This window comes from Pongo abelii, chromosome 5, assembly GCF_028885655.2.
Source record: "Pongo abelii isolate AG06213 chromosome 5, NHGRI_mPonAbe1-v2.0_pri, whole genome shotgun sequence".
NCBI classification, from domain to species: Eukaryota; Metazoa; Chordata; class Mammalia; order Primates; family Hominidae; genus Pongo; species Pongo abelii.
Window position 1 is genome coordinate 156657150 of NC_071990.2, and position 13415 is coordinate 156670564.

The 13415-nt window shown below is 44.7% G+C and overlaps 1 protein-coding gene across 2 annotated transcripts in view; it reads left to right on the plus strand.

Annotated features, from left to right (window-relative positions):
* The window catches only part of SCAF8 (SR-related CTD associated factor 8), a 229923-nt gene extending 225714 nt beyond the window's left edge, over positions 1-4209 (plus strand). For both annotated transcript variants that reach the window (XR_010140383.1, XR_010140384.1), the window contains one exon: positions 2624-4209. The gene's annotated coding sequence lies outside the window, so the exon portion shown is untranslated. The remainder of the gene's footprint in view (positions 1-2623) is intronic.
* The last annotated feature ends 9206 nt before the right edge of the window (positions 4210-13415 follow it).

The window sequence follows — 13415 nt, forward strand, 5'->3', positions numbered from 1 at the left end:
GGGGAATTCCTCCGGGGTCCCAGATGAAAGAAAAAGCTCTACATTACACCCTCCCACCCCTACAGTTCTGACTTTGACACTGACATTTTAATAGTTGAAAACTAAACAGGACCTTGTACCTTCATTTCCTCTCCACTCGTTCCCTTCTTAACCCCTGCAGTCCGGCCTCCACACTCTTCCCTCTGCTGAAGCCGTTTATGAAAAGTCTTCAGTGACTTTCTCGTGGAATTCCAAGAGGCCTTTCTCAGGATCATTCCCTCTGAGCTCCTTCATCCTGCTGCCCACCCTGTCGCCTTGAAGGTCTCTCTTCTCTCGACCTCTGGGACGCTGCATTTCCCATTTTTTCTTTCACCTCCCTGACATTTTCCCTTCTGGTTTGGAGGGCCCTCCACAGGGGTCATTGGTCCTGGGGTCTCTGACCCGTCTTGTGGGGTCAACTCCCACCATCCTCATCTCTGACAGGGGTAGAGATATCCCTCCTGATTTCCCAGATGAAACGCCCGAGAGATGGGGTTCATACCACGCTTCCTTCCATTTCCTGCACCCCCAGGCCCATGGAGGTTCTTTTTCCTCTCGTAGCTCTCACCCCTTCACCAGCCAGCATTGTTAGTTCAGGCCCGTACGTGCAGAGTATTTTCCCCCAGAGTCTTCTGTTCATGCACATTAACTAAATATGTTTGCATGTGCTCCCCCAGTTTTTAAAGTTTGTTTATTTGAGAGATATTCCACTCTCCCAATTTTTGATTGTTTATATATTATATACTCTCTATTTTTTTTTTTTCTGAGACAGAGTCTAGTTCTATTGCCCAGGCTGGAGTGCAGTGGCATGATCTCAGCTCACTGCAACCTCCGCCTCCTGGGTTCAAGCAATTCTCTGGCCTCAGCCTCCTGAGTAGCTGGGACTACAAGCACACACTACCACGCCCAGCTAATTTGTTTGTTTGTTTGTTTGTATTTTTAGTAGAGACAGGGTTTCACCATGTTGGCCAGGCTGGTCTCGAACTCCTGACCTCAAGTGATCTGCCCACCTCGGCCCCCAAAAGTGCTGGGATTACAGGCATGAGCCACCATACCCAGCCTCACATACTCTTTCTGTTAAACTAATGTGTTCATTTATTAGGTTGCTCCAAGAGTAATTGCAGTTTTTACCATTGAAAGTAATGGCAAAAATGGCAATCACTTTTACATCCACCTAATAAATATGTAAAATAGAAACTCAAAAAGTTGAGATTTTTAAAAGTAAAAACAAATCAAAATTCTTTTTTTTTTTTTTTTTTTTTTTTTTTTTTGAGATGGAGCCTCTCTCTGTCACCCAGGCTAGAGTACAGTGGTGCAATCTCAGCTCACTGCAACCTCCACCTCCGAGGCTCAAGTGATTCTCCTGCCTCAGCCTCCCGAGTAGCTGGGGCTACAGGCTCATGCCACCACACCTGGCTAATTTTTGTATTTTTAGTAGAGACAGGGTTTTACCATGTTGGCCAGGCTGGTCTCAAACTCCTGACCTCAAGTGATCTGCCCACCTCGGCCTCCCAAAGTGCTGGGATTAGAGGCATGAGCCATCACACCTGGCCCAAATCAAAATTCTGATATCTTCTTCTCATATCCCAGTGGGTGACCTTGAGCAGAGCTGGGAGGACCCACCCATCAGCGAGCCCAGGGACCCAGAGGTCTGCAGCATCCCGAAGGCTTTGTCCACTGCCAGGCTGGCGCTCCTCCTTCCTACAGAGCCCAGCCTCTGTGCTCATCCCTATAATAACATCGGCTTCTTCTCCTCCCTTCTTCTGAGACCTCTGGTCTCCGGGCTTTCCAGTAGAGAACAGGCAGTCCAAGCTGACCTTCAGGGAGCTCCACATTCCATCACAACTTCTGTTCCAGCCTTTGCTCCCTTCAATGCCCCGCCTGTCCTCTCCAGGCCCTGGGCCTCTGCCTGGCTCAGGGTGAGCCTAGGTCACCTCCGTCCCACCTTTCCTGTTCACGCCAGCACGTTGCTCTCTCCTTCCTCACAGCTCTGTCCAATCTTTTGGCACCTGGCCACCCGCTGTTACACTCTCACTCATGCCATCTAATCACCTTACTGGATTCTGATCTCCAAGAGCACACAGTCCAGGTTTCTTCTGCATAGACTTTGAACCTGTCTTCTGTCCCTGCAGTGCTCCTCAGTCCCCCTCTCAGGACGGCACCATCATCAGAGCGGCCTGAGCCCTCTTGGTGGTTGTGTTTGGACAGAGACAGCTGTGGGGGCCACAGAAGCTCTGACACAGTCTGATGTGCTGATCACACATACACGTGGACTTCACACGTTTGTGGCAGGCAGCTTAACACTGCTAAATTCTTAAACCTACTCAAGCTCAGCTTCTTGCAAATACTATTTCCCAGAAGTTGGTAATATATTCTCCTGAAGATTTAATAGAAGAAAAGTTGGCTGCTTATTGAAAAGTATGCTTTTGACTGCCAACTCGGATTATTTTAAATTAATGTTAATGCATGCAAGATTTACTCGCAAAGCATCCATCTCTTTAGTGCCCGATGGGGCTCAGGGCATGTGTGTAAATCATTCAGATGACAATTTCCTGGATTGAGTGCTTGGCATTTACCTACCACAAATCAATGCGCTTATTCACAGATGGCAGCATGGGGACACTGAGGATGATTGGAGATGTTGGACACTCAGGAGCAGAATGACTCTGAAACAGTCAAGAGGCAGCAAGCCTGGAGCTTCTTCCAAATCTTCTTGAATTCTCCTTTGAAACTCACCAGCAAATGCTGACCTGGGAATTTGAAAACAGCACACTAAAATGGAGATATCAACTCACTTCCTGAACTTTAAACTTTGTGGCTCTGTGGCTGGAGTGCAGCCATCCAGTTCTTCAAGGTGCTTCCACGGGACCATATTGTTACTGGGGTGAATAACCTTTGAGACCCCTTAACAGAAACACACTCTTGTTTGTGAAATGAATGGTTGCAGATTGCAAGTGAATTTCTTGGTATACTTTAGGAGGGGATTGTCCAAGAAATTGAGTTGTTTAATTTTTTTTTTCTTTTTTTTTTTGAGACAGACTTTCACTCTTTTCACCCAGGCTGGAGTGCAATGGCACCACCTCGGCTCACTGCAACCTCTGCCTCCCAGGTTGAAGTGATTCTCCTGCCTCAGCCTCCTGAGTAGCTGGGATTACAGGTGTTAGCCACCACTCCTGGCCAAGTTTTGTATTTTTAGTAGAGACGGGGCTTCACCATGTTTGTCAGGCTGGTCTTGAACTCCTGACCTCAGGTGATCCACCTGCCTTGGCCTCCCAAAGTGCTGGGATTATAGGCATGAGCCACTGTGCCTGGCCTGAGTTGTTTAAGATTTAAACTACATGTTTTTCTTGTGGTAAACTTGGCAGACTTGGTGAATGTTATAATTGTGTTCAGAGTCCAAAAGTCATTCCATAGCATATATTTCAAGTATAATGATGGCTCAATGTCCTGAACCAAGATTATCTTGGTGGCTGAGGCTAATACCTGATACTGTGGGTGGCAGGTCACTCTCTGTGCAGGTTCCCATCGGGTCGGGTGATGCTTTTCAGATTAACGGTTAAGTGCAGCTATCTCAGCAAGGGTTCATTATTGAAGTTTCTCTTTGTTTCTTTATGCTTTTTAAAATAACTTATCTGCATCTCTTACATTGATTGCAAAGGGCCAAGTTTGAGATAGTGACAGACTTGAGAGAAGACCAAAGCTATCCACAGAAAGCTTTGCTAGCTAAATATTTCTTTGAGATTGTCGATCCTGTTATTCTTACAAGAGGCCCACAGAAAAAGGAAGAAAGAAGGAAAGAAAATAAAGAAAGAAAGGAGGGAGGGCAGGGTAGAAGGAGAGAGGGAGGAAGAAAGAAAGAAGGCCGGGCGCGGTAGCTCACGCCTGTAATCCCAGCAGTTTGGGAGGCCGAGGCGGGTGGATCACAAGGTCAGGAGTTCGAGACCAGCCTGGCCAACATGGTGAAACCCCGTCTCTACTAAAAATACAAAACTTAGCCAGGCGTGGTGGCTCACGCCTGTAATTCCAGTTACTTGAAAGGCCGAGGCAGGAGAATCGCTTGAACCCGGGAGGCGGAGGTTGCAGTGAGCCAAGATGAAGCCATTGCACTCCAGCCTGGGCGACAGAGCAAGACTGTGACCCAAACAAAACAAAACAAAACAAACAAACAAAAAACCACACAAAACAAAAGAAGGAAGGAAGGAAAGGAAGAAAGGAAGGGAAGAAAAGTCAGTCTCCCAGAAAATCCCATCTGGTTTTCTAGCAGCTTCTCTAAGCAAGGCTTAGCCCAGCACAACCTTCCCTTCCAGCCCCACCTCCCACTGTGGCCATTGGCAGGGGCTGTTGGGATCACTACAGAGGGCACATGGGGAAGGGGGTGCAAGTGCTGGCCTTCTTGTTTCTCCTGGACTTTTGATAAGGCCTGTGTGGGGAATACCCGTGTTGGTTGCCAAGCTAAGCATTTTCATAGGCTGAGTCACATAGACAGAGCTTTACTTTGTGAATACAAAACAGGGAAATAAAGGAACAAAACACCAATCCTGAAGGGCAATGACATGATCATTGCTAAGTGCCATTGAATGAACTCAGGATAACTCTCAACCTCGCTCTTCTGTGGTTCTGTTTTGCAGAAGTGTAATGTGAACTTCTGATGAGTTGGTTAATATTATTCCCTCCTCCCTGTTTTCTTTAAACCCTGCTTTGAAGCATAATGGTGTAAACCAGTAAGAAGTTTGGAAAGCCTGTGCTTGTCATTGGAGTTTAATTAAAATACACTAAGCCTTGCAGAAACTTGTGGTTTCGAGTAATGGAAAATTGGAAATTCAGAAGTATAGACTGATCCTAGGCAGAAATTTCCTCTAAAGCATTGGACTTCATGCCTTCCATTTCTGTGTAGACTTGTAGTTGACTCATTCTTAAACATACAAATGATCACTTTTCCAATAAAGGATTGATCAATGTTATAATGGCAAGAATTTGACATTTACCTCCACAGAAGCATTATCCAAATGTTCACACTATTTCATATTTCTTTGTATTGAATTCATTTATAAACACATTTATCCTAGACTGATTATGCACAAAGCAAATGTGGGTGCCAGAGATACAGTTGTGGCAAAACTAGACCAACTGCAACCTTTGCCTCCTGGGTTCAAGTGATTCCCCTGCCTCAGCCTCCCAAGTAGCTGGGACTACAGGCACATGCCACCATGCCCAGATAATTTTTTGTATTTTTAGTAGAGAGAGAGTTTCACCGTGTTAACCAGTATGGTCTCGATCTCCTGACCTCGTGATCTGCCCGCCTCAGCCTCCCAAAGTGCTGGGATTACAGGTGTGAGCCACCGCGCCCGGCCCTTATTTTATTTATTTATTTATTTATTTATTTATTTATTTATTGAGACAAGTTTCACTCTGTCACCCAGGCTGGAGTGCAGTGGCCCAATCTCCACTCACTGCAACCTCCGCTGCCCGAATTCAAGCGATTCACCTGCCTCAGCCTTCTGAATAGCTGGGATTACAGGCGCGCACTACTACACCCCACTAACTTTTGATTTTTAGTGGAAATGGGGTTTTGACATGTTGTTCTCCAACTCCTGACCTCAAGTGATCCACCTGCCTCAGCCTCCCAAAGTGCTGGGATTACAGGCGTGAGCCACCGCACCCGGCCTCTAGTGTCATGTTTAGAGTATGGCATTTAGCTTGGTCTTGAGAAATGAACTTGACTTTAACAAAGCATGAAATAGTTAAGAAAAATAAATGATTTGAATACAGCACTCGTCACCTGCATGCCATTATTTATAATCATGTATATGTTATTCTAATAGCGACGATGCAGAAGTACTCTTCAAAGCATGATACACACATGATACTGACATGTGTCAGACTTCATTTCAGCAGCTCCGCCTATCTGTCGGTGGTGCTCTCCATCCTGTTCCTGGGAGGTGGGTCTGGGTGGAGGAGAGACGCTTTAAGACCCTGTTTCTCAATGTTCGGTTTCACATCCAAATCACCTGGATGTGTTTGTCAAAATTCAGATTCTTTACCCTTGCTTCAGATCCACAGAATTAGAATCTCAGGAGGTGGGGCCAGAAATATGCATTTTCTGTTTGTTTGAGACAAAGTCTCGCTCTGTCGCCCAGGCTAGAGTGCGGTGGCGCAATCTGGGCTCACTGCAACCTCTGCCTCCCGGGTTTAAGCGATTTTTATGCCTCAGCATCCTGAGTAGCTGGGATTACACACGCCCGCCACCACACCCAGCCAGAATTATGCATTTTTAATAAGCATTCTGGCTGGGCACGGTGGCTCACACCTGTAATCCCAGCACTTTGGGAGGCCAAGGCAGGCGGATCACTTGAGGTCAGGAGTTCGAGACCAGCCTGGCTAATATGGTGAAACCCTGTCTCTACTAAAAATACAAAAATTAGCTGGGCATGGTGGCGGATGCCTGTAATCCCAGCTACTTGGAAGGGTGAGGCAGGAGAATCAGGAGAATCGCTTGAACCCAAGAGGCAGAGGTTGCAGTGAGCCGAGATCATGCCACTGTACTCCAGCCTGGCCGACAGAGTAAGACTCTGTCAAAAAAAAAAAAAAAAAAAAAAAGACATAAGGAAGAGAAACAGCATAGAAAGCCTGTCTCACACCTAAGTGTAGCGAAGGGAGGCCTTCCAATACTAACTAAAGTTCTCGCCATATAAAACAAGCGCAGAGTCTGATGAGCTCTACTTTGGGGAAAAAATGTCTGCATCATTTTTATGGAGATTCATCTTCAACTCTTAACTAAAAATCCACTCAAATCATGTGAGATGAACAATTGTTTGGCAAAGCAACCTTATGTTAGAGCTCTTTCCTGAATACAAATTTGATCCCGAAGATAAATCCAAATGCTAAAATCCAAGATATAGGTAGAAGCTGACACATCCAGGTAATCGCTTTAAAATATTTAAGCCATATCAATGGAACAAGAAGAATTTTTGAAAATATAATAACCCTTTCATTAATTTTGTTATTAAAAACCCTCCAGTATGATTAGGGGAAAAATTAGTTTGAAATGTTCTTTTTAAAAATTTTATTTTTTATTTAAAAAAATATTTTGTAGAAACGAAGGCTGGGTGCAGTGGTTCATGCCTGTAATCCCAGCACTTTGGGAGGCCAAGGCAGCCTGATCTCTTGAGGTCAGGAGTTCAAAACCAGCCTGGACAACATGGTGAAACCCCGTCTCTACTAAAAAGAGTACAAAAATTAGCTGGGCGTGGTGATGCGTGCCTGTAAGTCTAGCTACAGGGGAGGCTGAGGCAGGAGAACCGCTTGAGTCCAGGAGGCAGAGGTTGCAGTGAGCTGAGATCACACTACTGTACTCCAGCCTGGACGACAGGGTGAGACTCCATCTCGAAAAAAAAAATTGTAGAAACAAGGTCTTGCTGTGTTGCCTAGGCTGGTCTCAAACTCTTGGGCTCAAGTGGTCCTTCTGCCTAGTCTTCCCAAAGTGTTGGCATTACAAGCGTGAGCCACTGAGCACAGCCTGAAATATTCTTTGGGTAAAATTTGCCTTTCAAAAATTTAGGTTTGAGATTTAGCAATCAGATATGGCTTTCTTTTGGCTTTTATGTTTTTAAAATGTTTTCTACATTATCCTTTCAGGAGGAGGAGCCTAGAAGACGCTGTGAATGAACTATTTCAGATAAAATGTAGACTTTAGTAGAGGGAAAACCACATGAGGTCAGGGTGTTTGCACATTTCCACAGTCTCAACACTCAGCCCTTTCCCAAAATATACTGCACACTCCTAAGTGTTGAATAAATGAATTAATAAATAAACAAATGGCGGAGTGTGGTGGCTCATGCCTATAATCCCAGCACTTTGGGAGGCTGAGGCAGGCAGATCACCTGAGGTCAGTAGTTCGAGACCAGCCTGGCCAACACGGTGAAACCCCGTCTCTACCAAAAATACAAAAATTAGACGGGCATGGTGGTGTGCACCTGTAGTCCCAGTACTTGGGAGGCTGAGGCAAGAGAATCACTTGAACCCAGGAGACGGAGGTTGCAGTGAGCCGAGATCACGCCAGTGCACTCCCCCTGGGTGACAGAGTGAGAAGTCTGTCTCAAAATAAATAAATACATAAAAATAAATAAATAAACAAATGCCTTAAAGATGATGGACTCAATCACTATGTAGCAGAAGAAAGCAGAACTTTATTCAACAGAAGGAAAAAGACAAGAAAAAAATAATTAAAACTAGAGTTTAAAGACATAATTTACCTAAGACGTGTTTCTGTTTTACTACTCTTATTTCTTCTTTCCTTCTGCCTCTAAACTGGTGGACAATGTTTGTGTAATGTTTGGGAGGGTGGCACAGACAAGAAAGAATAAAAGTACTGGCCAGCATTGCAGGTACCTGCTTAACATGTCTACGTCAACAAAATTAGGTGGTACGAGTTGCATGATTTTTTTTTTCGAGACAGAGTTTCACTCTCATCGCCCAGGCTGGAGTGCAATGGTGTGATCTCGGCTCACTGCAACCTCCACCTCCTGGGTTCAAGTGATTCCCCTGCCTCAGCCTCCTGAGTAGCTGGGATTACAGGCGCCCGCCACCATGCCCAGCTAATTTTTGTATTTTTAGTATAGACAGGTTTTCACCATGTTGGCCAGGCTGGTCTCGAACTCCTGACCTCAGGTGATCCACCCACCTCGGCCTCCCAAAGTGCTGGGATTACAGGTGTGAGCCACTGCGCCCAGCCAAGTTGCATGATTTTTTTTAAGCTGAGAAGCTGCTTACAGATCATTGAGTCCAACCCTTCATTTTGCAGGTGAGGAAAGCAGAAATTAGAACAGTCCAATGACCTGAGGAAGGTCCTTGGCACAGCCAGCTGAACATTGAACAGGTATATCATATCATTGTTTATTGCCTTTTAGGGGTAGAGACTATGCGTTGCTAAGTAAAATTAATCATAGACCTGCCTGATATCAGCTTCCCAGCCCCAAACATTGGATCGGGTTTGGTTGGTTTGACCAACTGATGGATTGTCTTTGCGCTGATTTTGACAAGAACGCTCTGAAAATAATGTTCTTAAACTTTATTTTGTACAATAATGACAGTGGGGAATGCTTGTTTTTTGTTTTTTTAAGCAAAGTCTCACTCTTGTCACCCAGGCTGGAGTGCAGTGGCGCAATCTCAGCTCACTGCAACCTCCACCTCCCAGGTTCAAGCAATTCTCCTGCCTCAGCCTCCCCAGTAGCAGGGATTACAGGCGTGAGCCACCACACCCGGCTGTTTCTCTTCCTTATGTCTAAAAGGATCCGTCTGGTCTTCTACATGCATTTCTCCATCACTAGAACCTTCCATGTGGTCATCACTAAGTTAGAACAACACACAACAAAACTGTTTTTTATTTCATTATTTGCATAGAGTACCACCCAAAGAATTTGGAGGGCAAGTTTAACAGTGAGCTAAACCACACGTGTGACGCTAGGAGAAGGAGGGAATGTCTCCTGTCCAAAAGGGCAGCTTGAAACATTTTTCTCAGACGGTTGGCAGAAATGTGAACTAATAATTACTTCATAAGACAAACTGTTGTGTCTGTGAGGAGGAAATACCAGTGCTAGAACGCGCTGCAGCGTGCAGCCTCTCTGGCTGTGGAGAGACTGTACGAGCAACACAAGAGCCTCCTTATGGTATGTCTTGGCTTTCTTTATTGCACTTATTTCCTGGTTCTGATCTCAGGCCTTTCAGAAAATTTCCTGTGAAATGGAAATCCTGACTGCTTTTTTTCTGGTGCATTCTTCACGTGGTAAATGGCTAGTTTCATGTAATTAAGAAAGCTTTTCACAAAGAGACTAACTAGATGGCTGAGAAAGTATAAAAACCTATGTGTGGGAGATATATTGGTATTTAGGGCACAGTTGCATTTAATTTTTATAAATGGTTCCAATTTCCACAGAGAAATTCGGGAATTCCAGGACACAGCATAATACAGTGCAATTTTTTAATAGGCCATTTTAAGGACTTTATTTATTTTTAATATGCAGTGCAATTTTTGAAAGCCCATACAGGCCAGTTTATTTTAAAATTGAAAAATCACCTCCTTCAAAACCCTCGTGAATTCTCAGTTTTATATATATAGTAAATTACATATAAAGCCTACTTATAATTTTGGAAAATTTGAAAAATTTGATACTTAAACATTAATGACGTTAACGCTTTTTAAAGGTGTGCTTGCTATAGGCCTGGGGAATCTAGTAAATGCCTCACGTGTGTTATCTTAGTAACTCTGTTTTTGTTTTTTTTTGTTTTTTTTTTTGAGACAGGTCTCGCTCTGTCACCCATCTGTCACCCAGCAGGGAGTGCAGTGGTGTGATCACAGCTTACTGCAGCCTTAACCTCCCTGGGCTCTGGTGATCCTCCCACCTCAGCCTCCCGAGTAGCTGTGACTACAGGCATGTGCCACCATGCCTGGATAATTATTTTTTTAATTTTTATACATCCAGGCATGGCAGCTCACACCTGTAATCCCAGCACTTTGGGAGGCCGAGGCGGGCAAATCACTTGAGGTCAGGAGTTCGAGACCAGCCTGGCCAACATGGTAAAACCCCATCTCTACTAAAAGTATAAAAAATTAGCCGGGTGTGGTGGCACACACCTGTAATCCCAGCTACTTGGGAGGCTAAGGCAGGAGAAGCACTTGAACCTGGTAGGCGGAGGTTGCACTGAGCTGAGATCATGCCACTGCACTCCAGCCTGGGCGACAGAGTGAGACTCCATCTCAAAATAAATGAAAATAAATAAAATAAAATAAATAAATAAATAAATTTTTGTATACAGACTGGGTCCCACTATGTTGCCCAGGCTGGTCTTGAACTCCTGGGCTAAAGCAATCCACCCACCTTGGCCTCTCAAGTGCTGGGATTACAGCATGAGCCTCTGTGTCAGACCAATACCTCTTTACAACAACCCCATGAGGTAGGTACTACCCACTTTACACATGAGGAAGCTGTGGCCACCAGAATGCTAATAGTTGGCCAAAATCAAATAGCTAGAGAGTAATGGAAGCAGGATTCCCACCCTTTCATTGTGATTCCAGAGCTCATAATCTCACTGAGCTTGTGCTGTGTGGCCTCACCATAAATTATAAAAACAGCTACCTTAATTAATGATGGACTATGCACCTGAGGACAGGTTTCATATAATAGGGTCCATGTATTTATTTTGATTAGCGCTTATATGGAACCTTATCCAAACACTGTGGAGTTTCCTTAGCAGGACATGTGCAGAGAAGCTAAAGGAAGGCTGTTTGCTAGTCCTGTTATTCCCTGGAATTCTCTGCTCCTCATGTTGGTCCCTAGCATCTAACTTCCTTGTGACTGCCTTTCCACCATCATTGAATCAACAGCCGTATTTATCCCTTTCATTTAAATAATGGCTATACATTTTTGGAGTAATCAGAAAACAAAGCTGCATGAAGTAAGAGAACATAAAGAAGGTATTATTATTATTATTATTTTGAGACAGAGTTTCACTCTTGTTACCTAAGCTGGAGTGCAATGGTACAATCTTGGCTCACTGCAACCTCTGCCTCCCAGGTTCATGCGATTCTCCTGCCTCAGCCTCCTGAGTAGCTGGGATTACAGGCATGCACCACCATGCCTGGCTAATTTTTGTATTTTTAGCAGAGATAGAGTTTCACCACGTTGGTCAGGCTGGTCTTGAACTCCTGACCTCAGGTGATCTGCCCGCCTCAGCCTCCCAAAGGCTGGGATTACAGGCATGAGGCACCTTGCCCGGCTAAAGAAGGTATTATGATGGAAATTGCATTGCAGAGTTAAGCTTTCAAATTCAACATAATTTTCTATTTTCCTTTTGATGGAGGCCCTGATGCAAGGTGATATTTTACAAAGTATCCGCAAGTCCTTCCTAATGGCTGTAGCTGTCTGAGAGCCACCAGGCTGACGGAAAAGGGACTGGATGACTCCAAACCCCTAGGCTGGGCTTGTTTGCTTTCCTCTTGGATGATAGGATGCTAAGTATCAGGTTTAGCCACTCCTCAGCCTGGCCCCCGAAATGTCTGGGGTGGGATCAGCCTCATAGGGATCATGCTTTAGATTGGAACTTTCTCTAAGGCAGGAACTGTGTCTTTGTACATTCAGGGACATGCACTGTGCCCAGCACAGAGTACACACTTAGGAGTCAGTGCATGAAGGAATTAAGGGATGTGTGCTGTCGAAGCACGTGGCAGATGCCATAATTCTCAATCTCACACTATTTTCGTGAAAATGTTGCAGTAGAAGAATGTTTCAGCTCATAGGTTTGGAACTCATGAGCCAAACTTTGAAACAGAGCCTCAATAAAAGAATGTGAAACTTAAGGAGGTTTCCAAGAAAGATTTCTCTGCACAAATAAATTGAAAACATTGCTTGAACAGTAGTCTTTCTTGTGTTCCCCCAAGTACCAAATTCCTGGTACTTTAAGTGGACTCTAGTCTGTAGAATTTCCAACCCCAAGAGCCACGCGGAGGTGTGGGCCAAATTAAGTAAACCATAGTAGCTGTACATAAATATGTCTGAAATCAATATCAAAATATACTGGGACAAGGTGTAGCAACTTCAACAAATGGTGTATGACAGTTGGTAATAACGTTGAAGCCATTTTTTTGTTGAAGAAGAAAATTACTGTTTTACTGTGAGTAATAACATATGTCATAATCATTTGTCAAAGTGGTCCTTGTCATTTTGCTTTTCCTTCAAACATGGCAAGTGGGTAAGTGGTGTGATGGATCTTTGCATGATGGATATTGTCTATGCTGCAATGAAAATTTATTTGTGGGTTTTTTTTTTTGGCAATGAAAATTTATAAAGGCAGGGTGCAGTGGCACACACTTACAGTCCCAGCTACTCAGGAGGTTGAGGCAGGTGGATCGCTTGAGCCAAGGAGTTTGAGACCAGCCTGGGCACCACAGCAAAACCACAGCAAAACCTCATCTTTAAAATGAAAGAAATCATCATTGTAATCCCAGAACTTTGGGAGGCCGAGGGAGGTGGATCACCTGAGGTCAGGAGTTCAAGACCATCCTGGCCAACATGGTGAAACCCTGTCTCTACTAAAACTACAAAAATTAGCCAGGCATGGTGGCGCGTGCCTGTAATCCCAGCTACTCAGGAGGCTGAGGCAGGAGAATTGCTTGAACTCAGGAGGCAGAGGTTGCAGTGAGCCAAGATCATGCCACTGCACTCCAGCCTGGGCAACAGAGTCAGACTCCATCTAAAAAAGAGAAGAGAAGAGAAGAGAAGAGACAAGAAAAAGAACCCATCATGGTCCATGAGGCACTTAATGATCACGCCATGAGGGCAGAGTCAGGAGGGGACTTCCTAGGGCCGGCTCCAACTTTTGGTCTATGTTCCATTGACATCCAC